The following is a 10207-nucleotide window of genomic DNA, read 5'->3' as shown; positions in this document are numbered from 1 at the left end:
GCCCAAATCTTGCTCTTATTATTCAGAAACCATAATTAGAAAGGGCTTTTTAGAGACAGCTTTCTCCACCCGTGCAGTATGCAGCATGTGCTTTGACGCTGAGCTACATCAACCGATTTGGCGCTATCCAAGGAGCTATTTGTCCAGGAGACCCCCAACCTGGGAGGAGATCATGTCCCCTGAAGGGTACCAGCTCAGAGCTCCTCTTGGAGGCGGGATGAGCCGGATTGTACCGTTCTTCGGAGCAGAACCATAAGCAGTCATTGCTACCAGCTCTCCCTTTAAGGCAGATCTGAGAAAATTATTTTCTAGCTCCTTTCCATATTAAAAGCCCTAAAAATGTGAATGAACCAGTCGGTATGGCTGAGACCAGCTGCACTTTGTTTAGGAAGCCAGAGGGATGAGAACAGCCTTCCCAAAACATATATTTGATGGGAAATGACTTAGTTCAGTGTTGGTAAAGCTCAGGATAACATCCAGCTGTGCCACCCAGGCGCAGCAGCAGCAGAGAGGTGGACCAGGTCCTGAGGAACAGCAAATTTTTTTTTTTTTTATTTTTTTTTTTAAGTCTTATTCCAAAAACACTAGAACAGTATTTGCTTGTAGAACTATTGAGTTCAGTCTGGGACTGCCCTTCCTGAAGCCAGCATAGGATTATTTACCTAGGCAGAAAAATCACAGGGTGTAATCAGGTAGGAATAGAATGACCTCAGCCGGGATCTGATCCGGTCACCGGTCAAACAACCGGTGATAAAGAAGTCCTTTTCCCTCCTGCCCCAGAGGAGGCTGCAACGTGGAAGCTATTGCACCTCCTTGCAAAGTCCCCGAGCACGATGAGAAGATGAAGACGAAGGTAGTTTTGCTCACACTTCCCCCATGCAGGCGGGAGCCCGGTGTCCTGTGGCATCCCCCTGTGCTACTCAGCCTGTGGTGGGATGGGTGGTAGAGTCATGGGGGATTAGGGGAAAAACACCTATTTCAGGCAAAGGCAAGAGTTGTTAGAAGGTCAAAGGCTACGGAAGAGAAAAATCACCATCCTACTCACAGCTCTTTAACAGGAGCCTATTAGGACCATAGACATCTCCTGTCTTCTGCATTAGGTGGAGAAGAGTCCATCTGAAGACCTAACCAGTAGCTGTTGATTGGAGCTGTGTTGCAGCCCCCTAAACACACAGAGGGACCGAGCCGAGCCTTGTTGAATGCTTTCACTCCCTGACGAAGTTTTGATCAAATTCTGTTGGGAAATTGTCTCAAGCAGTTTTCCCAAGACGAGGGAGGCAGCTCCCGCCCCCAGCAGTCGCCTGCTTCAGCCAAACACCGTATGGGTCCCTCTCTCCTTTTCTTTCCCATTAAGCCACTTCTGTTCTGATGTCAGGAGGTTGCCGCTGCGTAATTTGCCCCTCTTCCCATCCTTCCCATCATTACTCTTGCACTTTCCCTGGCACCCATTTCCCTCCAGCGATGAGGTATGTAGGTCAGGGGGGTGGCAGAGCTGCAGGCGTCCTCAGGCATCCCCACGCTCGCTGTCCAAGGGGGATGAAGGTCTGACGGCAGAGCCAGGACTATGGCGTTTTGGTGGGGGGTACCATGGATGGGGCTGCAGCCCCCTGTACCCTGTGACGTCTTTTTCCTACGGATAAAATAGGGATCTCATCATCTTTGGTTCTGGGATGTCTCATGCACACCAGGAGGAACATAAAGAGTAATATAAAGCAGAAGTATTTCCCAGACCTGGCAACCTCGGAGCCGATAATGAGAAACATTTTCTCTAACAGAAGGCTTCCAGGGATAGAAATCGTCTTAACGTTAAAAATCAAGACAAATTATTCCAACCCAAGACAAGGATTATATAAATCTGTGAATTGGTCCCGGCGGTAGAAGGGGAGAAACAACAACCATCTTGTTGGGAGGCCCTGCAGAGGTGGGTACCGCTCCAGGAAAACCCTCGCTAAGCTGTCGGGGGCTGACCAGTCCCCCCCGTTTTACCCCAGTGCCGAGCAGCGATGGGGTCCCAGGATCACCATCCCGGCCAGGCAGCACTGCTGGGGGACACCGGGGAGCAGCCCCAAGCAGGAGGTAGAAACCTGCTTCAAAGCAGCCTCGGATAAACGCCAGAGCTAAAAATCCTCTGGGCCAATTGCTCTGCAACTCCCAAAGTTTCTGTCTTTGTCCCAGATAGGAATTTCGTGATAAGAGTGCCAGCAGGTATGCACAGAGCATTTACAGGATTGTATTTCACCCAGGATAGCACTGACTCATACTTGGTTAAGTAATTTTCTTTTTATCCCCCCCTCTAGACTTCTTCCCCTGCCCCATCTGCATGAACGAATGCGGGTGCAGAACTATAGAAACTGTATTAATAATGGTCTTTTATGTGGGTTTAATCATCTCTCAGGATCTGCCAGACCACAAACTTGAAACTCTTTATGAATGTGACTCACTCCCAGAGCAAATGTTCATTGGTTGACAAACTCTCCTGATTTCGCCCCGTAAAAGCCCTTTTCCTATTGGAAGAGAGGGCCTGAGGTGTTACCTATGCTGCAATTGAAGTTCACTGACTCAAAGTAACCCCAGATACTGGTATCACACGATTTTATACTCATTCATTCATCCTCGAGCAGCCCGACAATAAATACTGACCTCTTCAGCAGAAACCCTCGCAGAAATTCCCCTTTGTACAGACGCACTTCCTACTTTTGCAGCCAACATGTTGTATCTGCAAGACTAAAAATAAGTTATTTTTCTCCTCTAATGTATTAAAAATCCAGATTTGCCACAGTACACTTAAAGAAAAGGATTTTGATGAAAAGCCTCAATCTGTTTTGAATCAGTATCAGATCCCACTGAGGAGCTGGTGTCTGACCTGGAGATAAATGCAGTACAGCTAGAGGTGAATGAATTTTAGAAACATTTCTAGAGTCAAATACGGGCTTTGCAAGTGATTCATAAAGAAGAAAGCTGATACATATGGATGCTGTACAGTTCAGCACTGGCAATTTAAGGTGAGCCGGGGTTCCTGCAATATTAAAACTTATTGAATTGCTCCATTGTACAAAGATCTCTCAAGTTCCTGCTCTTCTGCCTCTCCCAGGGCTGCAGATGGACGCAGGATCCCAGATCAGGCTCACGGGCAGTGTTTTGCACACATAAGCCACGGAGCCGATTAGAGGCTCATGAGTATCATCACATATCTCTCCTAGCCCAGAAAAACAGAAAAGAGGAATTTCCTGGTTAAAAAGAGCCAGGAAATGTCAAACTTGGCAGAGATGTCAAATTCAAACCCTGAATGGGGACAAACTTTTTAGTAAGGCCTGTTGTGACAGGACAAGGTTTTAAACCAAAGAGGGGAGATTCAGACTAGCTATAAGGAAGAAATTGTTTACGATGGGGGTGGTGAAACCCTGGCACAGGTTGCCCAGAGAGGTGGTAGATGCCCCATCCCTGGGAACATTCCAGGTCAGGTTGGACGGGGCTCTGAGCAACCTGATCTAGTTGAAGATGTCCCTGCCCATGGCAGGGAGGTTGGACTAGATGGCCTTTAAAGGTCCCTTCCCACCCAAACCAGTCTGTGATTCTATTCTATGAACACAGGTGATGGGCTCAGCTGCTAAAGAGGAAACTATTCGCAGGGGGGGAGGGCATATAGAGACGTATAGATTTGACCTCCTTAACAAGCATCTGTTTTTCAAGTTCACCATGTACATGAGCCTAGAGGCGTATCTCCTTTGTACGTGTTTACGTATACATCTGCATTCGTAGCTCTATATGGAGTATCTCCCACCAGGACCAGGGCTGCTCTTCAGGTAACCTCCCAGGTTACCATTCCAGTGGAGCAGAAATCAGCCCCAAAATCTGGACCAGCTCATTTCAGTAACACATTTACACCAGTTAAACTGCTGCCTTAGAAAATACAGAGGAAAGCAGACATGTGAGAAGTAAACGCATTTATAAATTGCTTCTCCAAGGCACGGCGCTTCTCTGCGGAACAGGACATAATAAAAAGCTAACGTCACCACGGCTTGTCCTCCCCAAACTGAGCATTGGCTCGCACATTAAAGAAAAACGTCTTGGATGTCTCTGTGGAACATAGCCACTTGCTGACAGCCTACCGTAACATTATATACATAGTTATTTTACCTTCCAATTACACGTCCCCAGGGTGTTTTCCCTAAATAAGACTATGTTAGATTATATTAGGTAACCCTCCTTTTTTTGATAGGCACTTATTCCCCGCCCCCCAATTTATTCCAAGCATACTGGCAGGCTGAATTAAAAGCACTGTTGAACTCTGAAGCACACTAAAACCTTAGTTTAAAAACATAACTTTTGTTTTACGTGCTTCTCAAAAGCCTTCAGCATCCTGGTGTATCATGCTGATGACTCAAGTTACCAACACATTTTTTTCCCCGGAGCAAACATCTTTACCGAGTATTTTCCCTCCCTTCTCTGCAAGGAAGCTGGTACTAGGGGTCAAAGAAGAGTGGAAAGTCCCAAGGATAGATGGACGGATGGAGAATGAAAGGATGTCTCTTCTCTGGCTATCCGCTTTGGCCACAATAGCCCACTCGCAATACTATAGACTTCCTATCACATAGGAAAGGTCACTCACATCACCATTTTTCCATTCTGTATTTGCACAATATATTTGGCTTCGCAGTGAGCTGTGACCACGTCAATGTTGGCAAACTCCAATCCAATGTTGACATCTTTTGCAAACACCCGCTTCGTTCAACAAACAGCATTAAAAACCACATTAAATTATTTGAGATGTCAGCGGAGCTAAATAATACACACATGGATATTTTTCTAACGTACTCATGAACTGGAGAAAATCCTTAATTACCACAGATTAGTCTTTTAACAGATGAGATCTGCTAAAAAAAAACCCCAGCCTTAAATAGAAACAAATATACTTATTTGGTCATTGTGACACTAAGGTCAGTCCTGTCCTCCCGTCAAGCTCTTTGTCATCCAACCTTACAGAAGTCAAACGTGCCTACAAATTGTTGTGATTGCAGTCATCTGTGTGTGGTTAGCATTCGGGCAATGCTGGGAGACATCGCTGTACCGCATCCATCAAACGTTTCAGAGCCTTGAACCCCAGCCAACGTCCCCCCGATTGCCGTCATCCCGTGCTAAGCAGGAGATGCAGCAGGGCAACTCCTGAAACTCGCTGTCTAACTGCTTGCTTAGGAGCTGATACAAGAGGAAAAGAGGTGCAAAGCCAACCTAGCAATAAAATAAGTGCCCAGCCTCCAGCTGCCGTATAAGCCTCAAAAAACCCCAAACCTAAATCAGTGGTTGCCAGTGCTAACATCTGGATTCACTGAATCCATGTCAGGGCTTGGCTTTGCTGTAATTCACCTGCGAGATAAATTGTTCAATGAGCTGCAACAGCTATAAGGTAGAAAAATATACCACTATATGCTATTTAGAAAACCTGAAGCACATAGATATCTCGGTTGAGGTCAGGCTTTCCAGCGCTCGAGGATGCCTGCCCCGTAAGCCTATGGGGCTCCCCAAGGCAGCGCACATGGCAGGCTTTCCTAGAAGCCTGCTCCAGTAATTTTGTTGTCAGATCACCTCTATTTAAGAGTGTTCATAGAAGACGGAGAGGTATAATCATCGCTGAGCAGGAAAGCGCAGGCTGGATGGAATCCAGAGCGAGTGTGCTGCGTTACCACGAGGTACAGCTGTTTGCCTGCTCCGGCCCCCCGCTCCAGTTAGCTGCGAAGAGATGGTTATGGAGTCATGTGCTGCAACAGAGGCATTGCGTTTGGTTTTGCATTTTTTTTTTTTTTTTTCCCATAAAGAGCTAGTATCTTGGGAAACCTTCCAAGGCGGCTAGAAATAGAGATGGACATGCCAAAACATGATGCACGCTGGACACTGCTCCCCGCTGCAGGCTGCCAACTAGCTTCTCCAGCCGGCTGCTTTATTAGATGACAAGTTTTTCCATGCGCCAGGATCAAATTTAGAAGCAGCAATCAAGCTAGCAGCGAGACGTACAGATGGTTTCTTTGTCAGGACAGCAGCAGGCAGAGATCTTCCAGCTCAAAGGCTTAGGACCCATGCCATCTGGCCTCAGGTCTCCCTGTTGACTCCGACCAGTCATCCATTTTCCTAGGAAAAACCTTAGCAAACTTTGATGGGATTCGGGTTTGGAAGAGCCAAATCCACCCCAGGTAGGAGATGCCGGATGGGCCCTTATATCTCCCCCACCACCTGCAACCCTGTTCTGCGACCCATATGCTTATTTGCTCTGCAGGTGTGCCCCATTCCTGGCCTTTTTGGAGAGCCACCACCTGCTCCAAGAGACCTTGGTGGCTGCCATTTTCCAGTCATTACATTTGCAATAAAATTTGAGCCAGCCCGTAAAACCAAGGGAAAAATCCAGCTTGAGTGCGAGTTCAGCCCAGGAAGAAGCAAGAGTTACACCGGGTTTAGCTCGGAGGCACCCAGGCCTTAGCCTGGGCTTGCTGCCAGGCACAAAAAGCTTCCAGCAAACCCAGTCTGGAGACAGAGCTTTGTCACGGCCTGGATTTGAAATACCTCTGAAGGGGCTCCAGGAATCCCCATGCACTTGAGCAGAGACCCTGCCTGGAGCAAGGTGGGATGGACAGCAGGGACCCAGAAGACAGCGCTAGGCAGCAGGTTGAGGGGGGGGTTAAAATTTTAAAGTTCAGGTCTGAACTCCACCTAAATCCCACCTTAGGCACCTGAGCTTTGTGGTGGGTCACACTCCAAAGCGGGACAACTGCTTTGGCTCTCTCAGTGCCTGGGCTGCTCTCTAGGGCTGACCAGCATGACAGCAGCAAAATCTGTCTCCATCTCTAGCACAGAGTCATTTCCTCACCCCGAGTGAGGACCAAAGCTGCATGCCTCAGTTTCCCTACCTACTACAGGAGCCCAGCAGCACTTATCTAACAGTGCTTTGAAGTCTCTTAGTGAAACTAATGCCACATGTGAGACCCAGGTATCATTGCAATGTAATTATAACAATTTCCCTTATTAAATGTGGTTTTTTACTCTCTGCTGAGAACTTTCTCTGCTGGTTTGCAGGAGGTGGCGCATAACCGCAGGAGTCCTGCTCACACCACCGCTGTTTCAGGCCATGTCATTCGACTCACACCACCCTCCTGCACCGTATTTCCTCCGGGAATGCAACAAAAAGAGTGTGGGAAGCACAGAGGGGCCACCCCATTGATCTACAGCACTCAGAAAAGTCCTGTCATGCTTGCTCCTTCTCCCTTGCCTCTGCCTCTTTGTAGTCGTGACCTCTCCCTGGCGAGGCCAATCTTCTCCTTGATGGCATTTCAGAGCTGACCAGGGCACTGAATGGTGAATTAGCCAGAACACAGCATTCTTTGTTAAAATACTTATTTTAATGTATGTAAACAGGGCAGGTTACTGTTCAAACTCTCATACCCATCAGCAGGTATGGACCTTCCTTGAGTGGCAGAAGTCTGAGCGTAACCAGCCCACGTTTGTGTGTGAAACACAAGCTGCATTCCTCCATCCCAGCAGAGAAATCTGCCTGCCTAAAATAAAACAATCAAACATGATATTTTGCAGGGCAAGAATGGCCTTTATCCTTTCCAGGAGGCCCAGGGTTTTCGTGCCATCCTTTCTTGCTGCCAGATTAACGTCACTCAGCTGGCTTAGGGATCCTGACCATGGGATGACCATGTTGTGGGGCACAACACCCCACAGTGCAAGCTGGCAGTACCTCCAGACCCTAACAACTCTTTTGCTTCTTGTCCTTGTTTCCCTGATGTTCCTTTGTCCTTTACACAGTGTGGTGACACTAGCTGTCAATAGACTGGAAACCTTCACAAGAAGGTAGCAGTACTCACGGGACTTCATTTTCTCATCATGCTTTGGGGCACTGAGCTGATGTTTAGATACCTCCTGGTGCCTGAGATGGAAGAAAAGGGTCAGAGAAGCCTCATTCACTGCATCTTTCCTGTCAATGGTAAAATACTTTTTTCAGACACTGCTACTATCAGGTTCATTCAAGGACCCAGGAGCAGGTCATTCAGACCCCCATTCACAGAACCCTGTCACTTGAAGCCCAGGACTTGTCCCATGTTTTGATCAACCTAGGCAATAAACACAAAAAAAACCCCCAAGGTTTGACTGAGGGACATGGAAATCTTTCCTACGTGCAGGAAGGCAGCTCCAAGATAGACCAGAGGCTTTCATGCCGTGGTGTTTTAGCAACTAAGAGTCTATTGCAATGCTATCCCATGGCAGAAAGCAGTTGAGTGGAGTGACCATAAGGAAAAGCCGGGTGGGATTTTGTTCTATGCAGCCCCTGTTGCACTGCACATTGCTATTTTTTTCCTTGTAGTAGCAAATACTAGGGGTAAAAGGCAACAACGAAGAAAACAAAAGGAAAGAAAAAAGGAAGAGGAAGAGACAGAGGGGGAGGAGGATCAGAGGCTAAAGGGCACCCAGAGCCTCGTACAAAGCACTTCGCTTTCTTTTTGATCTTGTCCTTGATCAAGAAGGTCCATCCCACTTCTGTACAGTCACAGGCCATATTATGACTTGTTTTCTTGACCAGAAGAAATACAACACCAGATATTCGCAGATATCAGCTCTCACATACAAACCTGAATAAGGGTCACATTTTCAAAGAGGTCAGTGTCTATTATATCCTAAACCGAGGACATAAGAGGGCCCAAAAGATCTGGGGTTCATCTGCAGCTCTGCTTTCCGTGTGAATGTCCCTCTCCCTCTCCCATACCTCATGTTGGCAAGTTTTTAAGCAAATTGGACAAAGAAGGAGTAATCTCAAAGAATTAGTTTTTCTACAAGGTTTCTGAAAGTTTGTGTTGGGGAGAACAGGGAGAGAAAGAGAGACCCTGTGAGTGTATCCACTCAGAGTAAGAGTCAGTCTATGGGTCCATATCCTATTAAATGTTGGAGAAACACACACCAGAGAGTCTTGTCCACCAGAAAGCTTTCAATCAAAGTTCATACTTTCTTAAATGCTCAGGTCAACCAACCTCAAAACACGAAACGATAGGAAATCAGGCTTCCTAGTTGCAATACTCACAGGAACGTGGGTTTTTCCTCTCCTTTGGACAACATACAAGAAATAGAAAGCTAGTTTCCAAACCACACAAATTTGAAATGAGCAACTGTTCACCAGGGAAAGACCCAGACCTAATTACCAAGCTTGTCTAGCAATCTCAACATTAGGCTCACAGGATGATTCAGGTTGGAATGGGCCTCAGGAGGTCTCCAGCCCTAACCCCTGCTCAAAGCGAGGTCAGCTATGAAGTCACACCAGGTTGCTCAGGGCTTTGTCCAGCTGAGTCACAAAAGTCTCCAAGGATGGAGGCTGTACAACCTCTCTGGGCAGAGGTTCTCCCTCAGATCCGTAAGTTGCAATCTCACGAATGGGAAGGTATCGATCGATGGCAAGCTAATCACAGAAATCTCATAGTCAGAGAGCGCCGACTGATCTCTCTTTCGGGTTTCTCATCTTATCAATACTTATTAACACCAGAAGGACTAATAGTTTTGGTGGAGTCCAAAATAAAATCCATATTATTTAAAAACATCTCTGCAAAGTAAAGTTCTCTAGGGAAAGTGCAGAACACAGCCTTTTCCCCTGCAGCTGCATTAAAAAAAAAAAAATCCACCCATGGCCCACAGTGATCTCAATCCCTCAATTTAAACTAGGAAATCAGCTGTCATTGAGAAAGTAACCTCGGTATTTTCAGCCTCCGAAGAGGAGGATTCCTGACGTAGCCTGGAGCTCCTCCATCGCAAGAAAAACGCTGCAGCGATCCGCGTTGCCTTATGTGGGAATATGCCTCCGACTGGCCCTGGGGAGGAGGGGTGCACAAGCAGGTTCAACTGGTGTAAGGTATGATGGGTGCAAGTCGTAGCCCATGCCGAGGCTTACTTCACATACCCTGCCATCCTGCGATACGATCAAGCCCTAAAAAGACTTTGGCAAGACCAAACGCATCTTAAGAGCGGTTAGTAGATCCAAAAGGAGTTAGCCCGTAACTACTGCTAGCAAACAGCGGGATAGGTCCATAAACGCAGCCCATCACAGATGGGGGCTGGTCTCAGCCACGAGGTTCTCCCAGTTCAGGTATTTTTACATAATATTTTCTATACTGCATATATATTTTATTCCCTACTTTCCCGCATGAATAGAGCCCGTTTCCAAGAACCTGATGCA

This window comes from Fulmarus glacialis, unplaced genomic scaffold (assembly GCF_000690835.1).
Source record: "Fulmarus glacialis isolate BGI_N327 unplaced genomic scaffold, ASM69083v1 scaffold13834, whole genome shotgun sequence".
In the NCBI taxonomy this organism is placed as follows: domain Eukaryota; kingdom Metazoa; phylum Chordata; class Aves; order Procellariiformes; family Procellariidae; genus Fulmarus; species Fulmarus glacialis.
Note: the sequence above shows the minus strand (reverse complement) of the source record.